Consider the following 13,881-nt stretch of genomic DNA (forward strand, 5'->3'; position numbering starts at 1 on the left):
AAAAAGAAAGAAAAAAGAAATAATAAAAATACATAAGAATAGATAAAACCTAAATAAAAAAATAAAGAACAAAATAATTAAAAAATAAAGAATAAAGTAAAATTATGTGGTGAAAATGTTAATATTTAAAATGTCAGAATTCTGAGATTAAAGTCAGTATTCTGAGAAAAAAAGTCAAAATTCTGAGAGAAAAAGTCAGAATTCTGAGATTAAAGTCAGAATTCGGAGAAAAAAAGTCTAAATTCTGAGGGAAAAAAAGTCAGAATTCAGAGAAAAAAGTCAGAATTTGGAGAAGAAAGTCAGAATTTGGAGAAAAAAAGTCAGAATTCTGAGATAAAAAGTCAGAATTCCGACTCAGATTTCTGACTTTAATCACAGAATTCTAACTTTTTTCTAAGAAAAATAATTAAAAAAAAATATATTGGACCTCAATTTTTTTTCCAGTGGCCCTAATCCTCTTCCATACAGTGGATAACAGACAGAATATTAGTACAATTACTTAATTTTCTTAAGAACATTCAGGTTGTTCATATATGTTCAGGTTAGTTTGTTAAATATTTTCATGTAATTTTACTTCTTTTGCACTAAAACAAAGAAACGTTTGGAGTTGTCATATCGTTGTAACCTCATATGTCCAAAACGGTTATTTTTCAGGAAACTGGAAATGAATGGAGTTAATGGATGTAGCCACAAAGCGTTTTCAACACTTTAAATATTTTTAAAACCGTCAGGCAAATGTGAAGACTGACCAATAGAAACGTTTAATGACAGAAAAAAAAGGACCAAAAGTGGACTTAGGGGGTTTCTGCCCGACAATATGTATGTATTATATCATCCTGAGATCCAGAAAGGTACAAGTTTGGCCTTTTTTTTACATTCAATTACTGCCTTTATTGGAAACAACATGATGCAACGTTTTTTTTCAGATGCATGTTTACAATTTTTATGGAATGTCCTTTCCAGTGGACAATGTTTTTGTTTAGTTTTTGTCAGTAAATCTGTGAAACTCTTGTCCCCTACAGAGGACAAAAATGCATGGCTGGGTCTCAGGAGGATGTATGCATTTATAGGGCTGTGTTTTGACAAAAATCTGGCAATACGATATAAATCACAATACTAGGATCACAATACAATATGTCACAATATATCACGACACTGTTAAAAAGGCCATTTTTTTTTTTTTTTTTTAGCTTTTTTTGTTTAATAAAAAAAAAATCCTGGCAGAATGGATTTACACCAGAGATATGCGCGAAAAATTTTAACAGACTTTTATTTGATCACAACAGGATCTAATGCTGCACAAAATGTTCCTCTGTAAAAACTTAAAAGTTAAATTCTGTTTGACAGACAGTACAGTTTCAGATGCTGTTCAAATGTTCATATTCTGTTAGTTCAGAACTAACATCAGAACAGTGTTTTAGTTCAATCCAACAAAGGAAGGAACATTTGCCTCTCAGACAGTAAAAAGTGCTTTTAGGATGCTTCAAATAACCATCATTTAATAAAACAGTGTTAAATAATAATAAATAAAATATAAACAACAAAAAACAAAAAACAAAAATGAACCTCCACCATATCTGCATTTGAATAAATACCTAAAAATATCCATACAGTACTTTTTAATATCGATACAGTATTGTGAAATTAAATATCACGATATATTGCAGAACTGATATTTTCTTACAGCCCTGTGCATTTAGAGGTTTATATGCTATTATTGATCTGTTTTACTGGAGTCTATGTGGAACCTGAACTAAATGAGTTTTTTATCTTCTGTGTAGTTTTTGCACTTTGGAAATTCACCCCATAGGCCGAATCGGACCCTTTGTTGGCCGGTTTTGGCCCACGGACCGCATGTTTGACCCCCCCCTGCTCTAATAGAAGATTCAATGGAAACTACAACGCTGTTCATATAAATATATAAATATATAAATGTCATGTGCCAACGTCCACAGAGCAGTCTTACCTCCACAAACTGAAAGTAAACCATCGGACACGGACTCCTCACTAATACTCTACGTTTGTGTTTTTTGTGGATTTTTCGCATTTGACTTTCACACTTTTTACAACCAGAGGATCACAGGTTTGGGAGCAGTGGCTGATGGGATTTATTAACACTGACTCCCACCCAGGAGGAGGACACAGTGGGGGGGGGGCAGTGTGAGGTGAAGCTGAAACCTCTGCTCGTTAAAACGGAGACTGTAGAGACGACGCTGCCACACATCTACCACAGATCTGACACGTCTGCGACAGATCTGACACATCCGAACACACGGACGAGAACGTTCCACCGTCGGATCAGAAAAGGTTTGAGAACGTCCATACGAGGAGCACAAGAACAAAAGGACAGATGAATGTTCAGACGTTTATGGTAGTTTCAGAGGAGAATACGGTGCTTTTAGTTTTAGTAATGAAAGAATTTGTGTGTTTAGGTTTTATTTATTCGTACCTGTGTTTGATACTGTGACGGCATGTTAGCGCCACATGGGAAAAATAAAAACGTGTCACTACGAGAACAAAGTCGCAATATTTTGAGAATAAAGTCGTAGTTTAAAAAAAACTCATAATATATCAGAAATAATGTCGTACTTTTATGAGATTAAAGTCGTAATATTTTAAAAAATAAAGTCGTAGTTTAAAAACTCATAATTTAACAAAAACAATGTACTTTTATGAGATTAAAGTTGTATTATTTTGTGTTCAATATTTTTTATTGTTTTTCAGTACAGATGAATGTTCAGATATTTATGGTGGTTTCAGAGGAGAATACGGTGCTTTTAGTTTTAGAAATGAAAGCATTCGCGTGTTTAGGTTTTATTTATTCGTACCTGTGTTTGATACTGCGACGGAAAAATAAAAACATCTGTCACTACCGGAATAAAATCGCAACATTTTGAGAATAAAGTCGTAGTTTAAAAAAGCTCATAATTTAACAAAGATAATGTCGTTCTTTTATGAGATTAAAGTCGTACTATTTTGTGTTCAATATTTTTATTGTTTTTCAAAACAGCCAAGTAGCTTACAGAAATACAAAGGAAAAAAAACATAAATATAAGAAAAAGAAAGAAAGAGAAAAAGAGAAAATTTTTTTAGTAAAGTAAAATAGGGCGTACAACTCAAGATGATAAGGTGTATGATATTGCATCACTAGTAAACTGTCTGGATTCCACATAAATTCCCACAAAAACCCCAGAGGTGAGTGGCATGTTCCGGACCACTTCCCTGGCCCAGGTCTTCATTGGTTTGAGCCATATGGTCCAAAAAGGCTGACACGTCTTATAGAATGTTTCAGATTCTTCCTCCTGTTGGATCTGATCTTCTCCATGTAAAGCACAGAGGTCAGGTCTGTCAACCATGTTTGGAGAAGCGGCGCAGTCTCACATTTCCAAGACTTCAAATGAGCCTTTTTGTGATCATCATCATCCCATACATGATAGTCATACTATTTTGGAAATAAATTTACAATAGTGCGATAAAAAGTCATAATTTAAGCCTTATTGATGACAGAGTTTCCGGTTACAGCGCTAGTCCTTCAGTCGAACACTTCCAGTCAGTTCCACCTCCACTAAAGAGGTCATTTACTCCAAGTCTGCTCGGTTCTTACAACGAAACAAACCCAAACGTGTGCGAACTGTCTTCAAAGTCCTTCCACTAATGCTAATGTGTTGATGGTGGGCGGGGTTAATAGACTCAGTATTTGGCCTTTGTGCGTAAACCCCAAATGAAAGCAGAACCTCACAGACTGTCCCAGTTCGACATTATGGGACCAGTGGGTACGACTGTATTCTGGTAAATTAGGATATTTTTGCGCCTGTTTTTAAATTACGTTATTCTCATAACATTATGGCTTTATTCTGGAAATATGATGACATTATTCTCATAATATTACGACTTCATTCTCGTAAAATTATGCCTCTTTTTGTATTCGACTTTATTCTCATAAAAGTATGGGTTTTATCTGGATATTTTACGACTTTAGTCTGGTAAATTATATTTTTCCCGCCTGTTTTTAAATTTTAAACATTATTCTCGTAACATTATGGCTTTATTCTGGAAATATGTCGACATTACTCTCATAATACTACAACTTCATTCTCGTAAAATTATGCCTCTTTTTGTATTCGATTTTATTCTCATAAAATAATAGGTTTTATCTGGATATTTTCCGACTTTATTTTCCTAGTGACAGTATTTTTATTTTCCTATCAGACCTTAATATTCCGTCGTATGATACATCTTTCTAGTGCTCAGAGTGTTTGACTAAAGTGGTCCTGATGTGTCTTTATGGATCTGGTTTCCTGTGACAAGTGCCCCTGAATTCAGATCCTTGGTACGACGCTGGGAAAAGAGCCTTTTCCTGTGTATTTAACCTCCCTGGGCTTTTAATGCAACATGTGACAACGTGTACTGTACTCCATCTCTGGGTGTTTAAATAGATCCAGCCTTCTGACTGTGTCTTCAGTGTTATGGCTATAATTACATTAAACTGTGGTTTCTCTCAAGACGTCTCCAAATGTCTCCTGCTTTGCTTTAACCCTTAAAGACCCAGAGCTGTTTGTGGCAGATGAAGTTTTCCCTCTATTTAACCTTTCTTAAGTGATTTCTCACCATTTATTCTAACATTTTTTCTCCATGTAAATCAGGTATTTTCCTATATTTAATTCACTGATCATGTAGATGTTCATAAAAGATCAGTGAAAAATTGAGGATTATTATATCAGAAACAGAAAAAACTGAATAAACAGTGTCTTTTTCAGTCCAATCTGTCATGAACTGAACATAAACCCAGTGTGTCCATCCACTGGCATTTGTCAAACTCAGTTTGTGGCTTATTTTGTTAATGTTACTTATTACTGATTTATTATTAATTTCTGTCCATTTTATGAATTACTTTGGGTCTCTTCGTTCATCTTGTTGCTTATTTTATTCTTTTTTTTTTACATTTAGTAAATCACTTGCTTATTTTTTGTCACATCATTTATTATTTTGTACATTTTTTTTTATTCATTTTTGTTCATTTTATCCACTGTCACTGATCCACTGGGTTTTACTGGTGAATCAATGCTTGTTTTTGATCATTTTCTGTTTTTTCTTCAATTGTATTCAGTTTGTGGCTTATTTTGTTTATGTTACTCATTTTGTTGATTCATTTTTTAAAATTTTTGTTCATTTTATTAATTACTTTGGCTCCTTTTCGTCATTTCGTTGCTTATTTATTTATCTATTTATTTATTTATTTATTTACATTTAGTAAATATTTCACTTATGTTTTCCCACATTATTTCTTATTTTTATTTCTTATTTTTTATTCATTTTTGTTCATTTCCATCCACTGTCATTGATTCAACTCCATGGGTTTTACTGGTGAATCAATGTTGTAGAAGATGACAGTGTTTCCACGGTAACTACGGAGCCTCTGAGCGTTCAAATATGGTCATATCTGATGACTGTAAAAAGATGAAGAACTGTATTTTACACCAATTATTGACATGGATTGATCAGATTAATGGTTAGAAGATTATTAAACATGTTTTATCAGTAGATGGTTTTGGATGCTAGTGGCTGTTTGGGTCTTTATGAGTTAAAACAAAAATAAACAGAAAAAAAAAATCCTATTTCCTACCAAATGGGAACGTCTGACAAAAGGTGTTCTCACGTCTAATGAGAGCTTGGCTTCTATAAAAGGAGCTTTTCTTCCTTTTTCTTCGCCGTCAGTCTTCACCTCCTCAGCCGCCGCCGTGGGCTCAGGCCAACAGACAGAAAATAACAACCGCGTTCCCACCGACCGGGTTCCCCGCGGAGCTGGGGCTGGTCCATTAGACACGAGTGAGGAACGTTTCCTGGCATCGAATCAAACCAAAGACCCGTCTGAGATACGAGGAAACAGATTCCCATGATGCTTTGGACACTGAGACGAGTAAGAGCAGTGATTCTAACCACAAAATGTTACTGATCGTTATCCTCAGTCATCCAGTATGTGGACAAAAGTATGTGGACATGTTGGATTCAGGTTTTTCTTTTCTAACAGGGTCTGGGATAAAAACAGTAAGGACTAATATCATAATGGAATTCAGATAATAATCAATAAGAGATTTAAGATGTTGAACATGAACTGAACTAGAACACACTGAAGAACAACAAGGATTTGAATTTGGTTCCAGCAGTTTTAGTTTTGGCTCTTTTTTTTTTTTTTTTCTGAATAAGTCCAACTGCTTTTTGACACCTGGTTGAACTCCATGAAGCAGTTAGACAAAAACAGAGAAGAAAATGAACAAAAACAGGCAAAATGATCAATAAAATGAATGAAAATGAATAAGACAACAAAATAAGTAACATGATCAAAATAAGACACAAACTGAACAAAAGAAAGAAGAAAAAGAAGAAAAAAATAAAATAAACAAAATGTAGAAAAATAAACAAAGTAAGCAACAAAATGAACATAAGCAAATAAAATATTTATAAAATAATAAATAACATGAAAAAATATGCAAAAAAATGACTAAAATGGAATTTAAAAAACAGAATAAAATTAGCCACAAGTATTTGAATTTGGTCCCAGTAGTTTTAGTTTTTGCTCTTTTTTTTCCTAAATCAGTCCAACTGCTTTTTGACCCCTGTTTAAACAATAGTCAAACAGAATTTAAACTGAGCTGAACATTAAAGTTAAAGTCATTAATCACTAAATGGACTTGAACTAACATTAATAGATTGGTATTGGAGCCAACAGTGTCTTTTCCATTGACCCTCAAATTGCGTGAATATAACTTGTGCATAAAAATTTGTCTAAAGGAAAAATGACAATTCTTCCAAAACTCTTGTTTTTCGATGAAAAGTTTTTGTGCTGGCAAGAGGTGGTTTATTGGACGTAGTGAAATTGATATATCATGCAAAACTGCAACGGAAAGACCTTTTAGTCAATACAGTTTCAGTTAGTTATTGTTTTTTTCTTATAATTATAGTTTTTATTGATTTCAGTTAACAAAAATGTTTTTACAATTCTAGTTTTCGTCATTTCGTTAGTTTTTGTTAACGATAATAACCTTGCACTGAATACACATTGGGCGGTGCAGTGGTTAGCACTCGTGCCTCCCAACAAGAAGGTCCTGGGTTCGATTCCAACACCAGTCGATGGGGGGTGGGACCTTTCTGTGTGGAGTTTGCATGTTCTCCTCGTGTCTGCGTGGGTTCTCTCCTGGTACTCCGGCTTCCTCCCACCATCCAAAGACATGCACTGATAGGTTAATTGGTTAATCTAAATTGCCCATAGGTGTGAATGTGAGAGTGACTGTTTGTCTCTATATGTTCAGCCCTGTGATGAACTGGGGACATGTCCAGGGTGTACCCCGCCTTCGCCCCTATGTAGCTGGGATAGACTCCAAGCGACCCCCGTGACCCTAGTGAGGATAAAGCAGGTTCTGATAATGAATGAATGAATGAATGAATACACATCATGTAAAGGGGGGTTTGGGGGGGGGGCTCCCCTGAGAAAACTTAGACAATTATAGCACCTAAAGTACCTTTTCATGCAGTTTCACATGGAAACTATTTGTTTCATGAAGTAAAGTTTTTTGAGAAGAAGAAAAAGAAAATCAGTAATAATAAACATGGCGACGGCAGAGAAGGTTTTATTAATGTTTGGGGCGGCCATGGCTCAGATGGTAGAACAGGTTGTCCAATAACCAAAGGGTTGGCGGTTTGACTCCTGCTCTGTCCATGTGCTGTTGTGTCCTTGGGCAAGACACTTCACCCTCCTTGCCTCCAGTGCTGCGACTCACACTGGTGTATGAATGTGTATGAATGTTCGGTGGTGGTGGGAGGGGCCGTAGGCGCAGACCGGCAGCCACGCTTCCGTCAGTCTGCCCCAGGACAGCTGTGGATACAGATGTAGTTTACCACCACCAGAGGGAGGATGTGAGAGTGAATGAATAATGGATCCACTGTACACGCTTTGAGTATGCGTTCATAGAAAAGCGCTAAATAAATCTAATCCATTATTATATTCATTCATTCTCTGAACCCGCTTTATCCTCACTAGGGTCACGGGGGTCGCTTGGAGCCTATCCCAGCTACATAGGGGCGAAGGCGGGGTACACCCTGGACATTTCGCCAGTTCATCGCAGGGCTGAACATATAGAGACAATCAATCACTCTCACATTCACACCTATGGGCAATTTAGATTAACCAGTTAACCTATCAGTGCATGTCTTTGGATGGTGGGAGGAGCCAGAGTACCCGGAGAGAACCCACGCAGACACAAGGAGAACACGCAAACTCCTCACAGAAAGGTCCCACCCCCATTGACTGGTGTTGGAATTGAACCCAGGACCCTCTTGCTGTGAGCCATGAGTGCTAACCACTGCACCACCGTGTTGCCCTCCATTATTATATATTATTATTATTATTGTTATAATGTTAATATTCAAGAGGGTAGTTGTCGTAAATATGTCGGTACACTGAAAAAAAAAAGACTTTTTGTTGTTTTTTGTGTTTGACACCATGACTGAACAGTCTGTGCTGCTGTCACAGTCTGGGCTGTTTGATACATGTGTAGTTTAATGACAGTAAAAACCACTGCCTTTTCATAAGTGTGTGGGGTATTGGAACCTAAGAAGTGCGAATAATGTTCACTCTCCTATAACTTCCATCTACCAAAATGTTGCAGTATTAAAAAATTAACTTGAATAGCCATTAGTTTTAGGGGCATTAGCATTTTTCAGTTTGAAGCTGTCAGAGTCTGAGTCAAACTTACAAAGAAGGAGAAAGTCAAATTCAATGACTATATTAATAATCATCAGTAAATTCCCTGAGGTTTGTTAGTAAAATAAACGTAAATCCACAAGGAAAGTTTACTTAATGATCACCCTTTTAGAATTTACTTACAATTCTACGTGAGAATACTTTCCTAAGTTCTCTGACGTAAATAACACCCCCAATTTTTTTCCGTGTAGTTTTTTCACTAACTCACACAGACGGTCTTTAAAAAGTTCCACTATTTATGGAAATTATTTTGTTCAAATCTCAACACTGCCCCCTGTGGTTCCCGGTGGTACTGCTCCATATTTTCTGTCTGGGTTCGCATCTGCAAACTCCCAGAAAACGGACAGAATTATGTACAGAATGCAGGCAGAGGACGGACAGAACACTGCGTCTTTAAGGTCGGGCGTAAAAGAGCCTTTAACGGCTGAACAGGACCAAGGCCGACTCTTCTAAACGGTCTCAGTGCAGATTCTTCTCCTGTCGCTGTCTGTGGGCGTCTGATGAGATCAAATAATGCATTAACTCAAACTAAAGTCAACAGATGCTTGGACTCATTTACTTTTTCCTCCTTTCAGCGTCTTCTTTGCCTGTTATGTATATCAGCTGATGTTTTTTTCAGCGTTTAAAGCAGCTCTGGGTTCGTGCATCGGTGACAGAATAAAAGCTGCCAAGTTTGAGATGCATTAGGCAGAGTCAGGCTGAAATGATCACCTCCAGGATTAATGATGCTCCTGCCTTTTCCATCACATTTCTGGATCTGTTTCACCGCAAAAGTGCCAAGAGGGACAATGACTGACAAACATCCTCCTTTGTCCTCTACTGTCGGGAGGGGGGGGAGGCGTGCGTTTCCGTCGGTGAGGCCCATTTCTTTATTCCTTTCTTGCGATGTAAGGTTCTTAGAATCACACCTTCAGCTGAGAACAGACTCTCAAAGGAACAAAGACAAAAACATTCTCACCTCAAAGCAGCAGAAAAACACTTAAGTGAAGCCAGAATCAACACCCAGACGTAAAGATCACAGCGTTTCAGAGTCAGTCAGCCGCTGCAATTAAACATTAAAATGATGTGAGAGAAGTTCAGTCGACTCTGAAACTGAGAAGACGAGGTTCAGTTAACCCTTAAAGACCCAAAGGTCCACCTTTAACCCTTAAAGACCCAAAGGTCCACCTTTAACCCTTAAAGACCCAAAGGTCCACCTTTAACCCTTAAAGACCCAAACATTAACCTTTAACCCTTAAAGACCCAAACGTCCACCTTTAACCCTTAAAGACCCAAACGTCCACCTTTAATCCTTAAAGACCCAAACGTCCACCTTTAATCCTTAAAGACCCAAACGTCCACCTTTAACCTAAACCATCTACTGATCTAAACTGTTTAATTCCTGTCGATCCACTAATCCTATCAATACGTGTCAATAATTGGTGTCAAATACAATTCTTCATCTTTTCATGGTCATCAGATATGACCATATTTGGACATTCAGAGGCTCCATAGTTACCGTGGAAACACCATGATCTTCTACAACCTTGATTCATCAGTAAAACCCATGGCAATGATGTGAAAAGGAACCACCCCAGAACAGGTGAGCATCAGGCAATTAGAACCAGAACTAGAATCAGAATCAGAATAAGAAGCAGAATCAGAATCGCAATCAGAACCAGAATCAGAATAAGAACCAGAACCACAACCTGAACCAGAGCCAGAATCAGAACTCAGTGTTTGCCGCCACACCAAACATTTCATACAAAAAAAATCCTCACCATCACATTAGACCTATTCTTCATATACAATAGGACAGCACAACCCCCCCCCCCAAATGAAAGTGTGCAAAGCTTCAGGAGGTAGAGAAAAGATAAATGAGCCTAAAGTTTCACTTTCGTGGGGGGTGGGGGGGCATGGACTGTACCCCCATACCCCCATAGTATTATAAGTAGGGTGGAAACTGACGCTTGGACACTGTTACCAACTAAAACGCACACGTGTGCATGTGGGTCACTTCAGGGTCACATTCAGTTCAGACTCAAAACTGATAGAAGTCACATTTAATGTAGAATATGAAGGAACACACAAAAACTCTGATTTCAGCCAAAAATCCAAACAGTGCATTAGAGCAGCTGTGTGAATGTAGTCCCAGTCTGTGTGGTTCATTTAGCTGGAATCAGCCTGTGGACTATGAATGTTTGCGCATTTTTAATTAAGACTGATGAAGGAACAGGTGAGTCATGGTCAGTGCACAGCGTGGAAACAAGACTATTCACATATGTACTCATATTAAACAGAGTGGAAATTAAATTAACCTCATGTGTTTTAGTGTTAATGGAACACATTAGTGACTGCAGTGACAGAAAACACTGTATTTTTTATGTATTTCTGTTAAACCAGAAAACATATTTGAGGTAAATCCATATTTTCTCCGTTCCCAGTCACGTTCTGCGCTCGCTCTTGATGCTCCGATGGTGTCGCTCATGGACACTCGTCTGCTGTAAAACCAATCATCACAGTTTCACATCCGTTCCTAGAACAGCATTAGAGGAACAGCAGGACAGAGGACAGTCCGTCTGTCAAACATACGACCCACGGGCCAAAACCGGCCCCCCAGAGGGTCCAATCCAACCCACAAAATGAATTTATAAAGCAGAAAAACTACACAGAAGAGATTAACAATAAAGGACGTTAACCTTTAAAGACCCAAACATCCACCGACAACCAAACCCACCTACTGATGGAACTGTTTAATGCCTGTGGATCCACTAAAACTAAGAATACATGGAAATAACTGGTGTAAAATAGAGTTTCTCAGCTTTAAATCATATTCAGATGGAGTTGGATCAATGACAGTGGATGGACACACTGGGTTTATGTTCAGTTAATGATATATTGGACTGAAAAAGACACTTTTTCCCAGTTTTTTTCTGTTTCTGATATAATAACCTTTGAGTTTTCATGAACATCTACATTATCAATGAATTAAATATAGGAAAATACATGATTTACATTGAAAAATGAAAAATACAGAGAAAAATATTATAATAAATGGTGATAAATCACTTCAAAATGGTTGAATATAGAGAAAATTATAGTATGATATAGAGTTAATGGTATATAGTATAGCATATCATATATAGTAGTGTAGTATACTGTATATGTAATAGCATATAGAAGTATAGTATATATTATATTGTACTATAGTATATATTTAATAATATACAGAAGTATAGTATATACAGGGTTCCACCAGGTTTCTACAAGTTAAATTTAAGACTTTTATTTTGTTATTTATTTTAGTATTTATTTACTCCAACACTTTGATTCCCACTGTTCAGAGTCATTTCTCAGCGGGGGCTAAAAAGTTAAAGATAATTTGTTCCTAATTTCAATGTAAATTGTTGGGTTTGAACGGGTGGAACTGAGTTGACTAATGTTACTGTCTTTACAGTTTGGACATTTAACAGACACATGTAAACACATTTAAACACATTTAAACACAACACAGAGAACAGGTTTATGGAAACAGAACTGAAGACCGACCAGATCAGATTTAATACCTTTAAAGAGTTTCAGGGATTCAATGCAGATTTGGAAATTCAAGACTTTTAAGACTTTTTAAGACCCTGCAGGACCCTGTATATAGTATATAGTAGTACACACAGTATATATACATTTTTTAAAGGATAGTTTGCAGATATAGAGATTATTTAATGTAATTTAACTTTTTTCACTCTAAAAGTTTATCATTATTTATGTGATATTCTGTTGTGCTTTTCCTGGTTCTGACCCAGTTCAGATCCTACTGGTGTGGATGTGGAACCTGAACTGACAGGAGTTTGACGTTCCACAGATAATCCATCGTCTGTTTTTGTGTCTGTATTATCTGTGGAGCATGCACAGGTTTAAAAGTCAGAAAATATAAGAGTATAAGCAGAAATATGAAGCCCAGAGGACCTGATGCCAAACGCAGACGGTGCTGCCCAGCTCAGAACCATGGGACCCAGTCCAGTCCAGTCCAGTCCAGTCCAGTCTGGGTCAATTACTGCACTTAGGGAAATAGAGTTTGTGTAAAGGCTGTTGGCATAAGGAAATGTGATGGATGGATTTATTCAGGCGTTGAGGACGGCGTCTCAGATGCTTTGTGTCTCCGTCCCCACAGACTCTTTGAACCACCCTTCCACACATCTGTCCACTATTTCCACGACACTACTTCATCCCATCTACACGGCGGTGACAGAAGGACAATGAAGCCAGTGTTTAACATTCATATGAGAGCAGCTCATCCTTCTGCGCTCCATCAGACACATATCAGTTAGCTCCGCCCACCCCACGCAGCCCTGTTCTATCTGCAGCCACAGCCAGTGGAACATTAACACAGCCACAGAGTCCTGCAGGCGTCATCAGTCAGACGGGTGTTCACCGTGGTTACGGTCCAAGAACACAAGGTTATGATTTACCACAGTATATAATATAATTACAAAACACTAGACGTTATTAATACCAGAGGAAACTGGTGTGGGTTACAGCTGCTCCGTCAAAGGATACGAAAGTAGCAGGAAGAGATGATCAACCACTACAAAAAAAACACCCCAAAAATATATATACACACATATAAGGAAGAGGATTAGGGCCACTGGAAAAAACAAAGTTAAATTAAGGTCCAATATATTTTTTAAAAAATTATTATTATGAGAAAAAAAGTCTGAATTCTGAGAAAAAAAAGGCTGAATTCTGACTTTTTTCTCAGAATTCTGACTTAAATCACAGAACCATAATAAAAATATTTGAAAAAGTCAGAATTCTGAGATCAAAGTCAGAATTCTGAGGACAAAAGTCAGAATTCTGAGATTACAGTCAGAATTCAGAGAAAAACATAAGAATTCTGAGAATAAAGTCTGAATTCTGACTTTTTTTCCTTCAGAATTCTGACTTAAATCACAGCTCAATAATAAAAAATATTTCAAAAAAAAATTAAGAATCCTGAGATTAAAGTCAGAATTCTGAGGGAAAAAAGTCAGAATTCTGAGATTAAAGTCAGAATTCGGAGAAAAAATTCAGAATTCGGAGAAAAAAGTCAGAATTCAGACTTTTTTGTCAGAATTCTGACTGTTTGAAATATATTTTTTCATTATTGT

General features: G+C 37.0%; 1 long non-coding RNA gene across 1 annotated transcript; it reads left to right on the top strand.

The window, feature by feature from the left end:
* Nucleotides 1-3,854: 3,854 nt before the first annotated feature.
* LOC115434860 (uncharacterized) lies at nt 3,855-4,501 on the top strand. The gene is made up of 2 exons (XR_003937603.1): nt 3,855-3,951; nt 4,148-4,501. It is a non-coding gene; the product is annotated as an uncharacterized LOC115434860 (long non-coding RNA).
* Nucleotides 4,502-13,881: the final 9,380 nt, after the last annotated feature.

Source organism: Sphaeramia orbicularis, chromosome 16 (genome assembly GCF_902148855.1).
Source record: "Sphaeramia orbicularis chromosome 16, fSphaOr1.1, whole genome shotgun sequence".
NCBI classification, from domain to species: Eukaryota; Metazoa; Chordata; class Actinopteri; order Kurtiformes; family Apogonidae; genus Sphaeramia; species Sphaeramia orbicularis.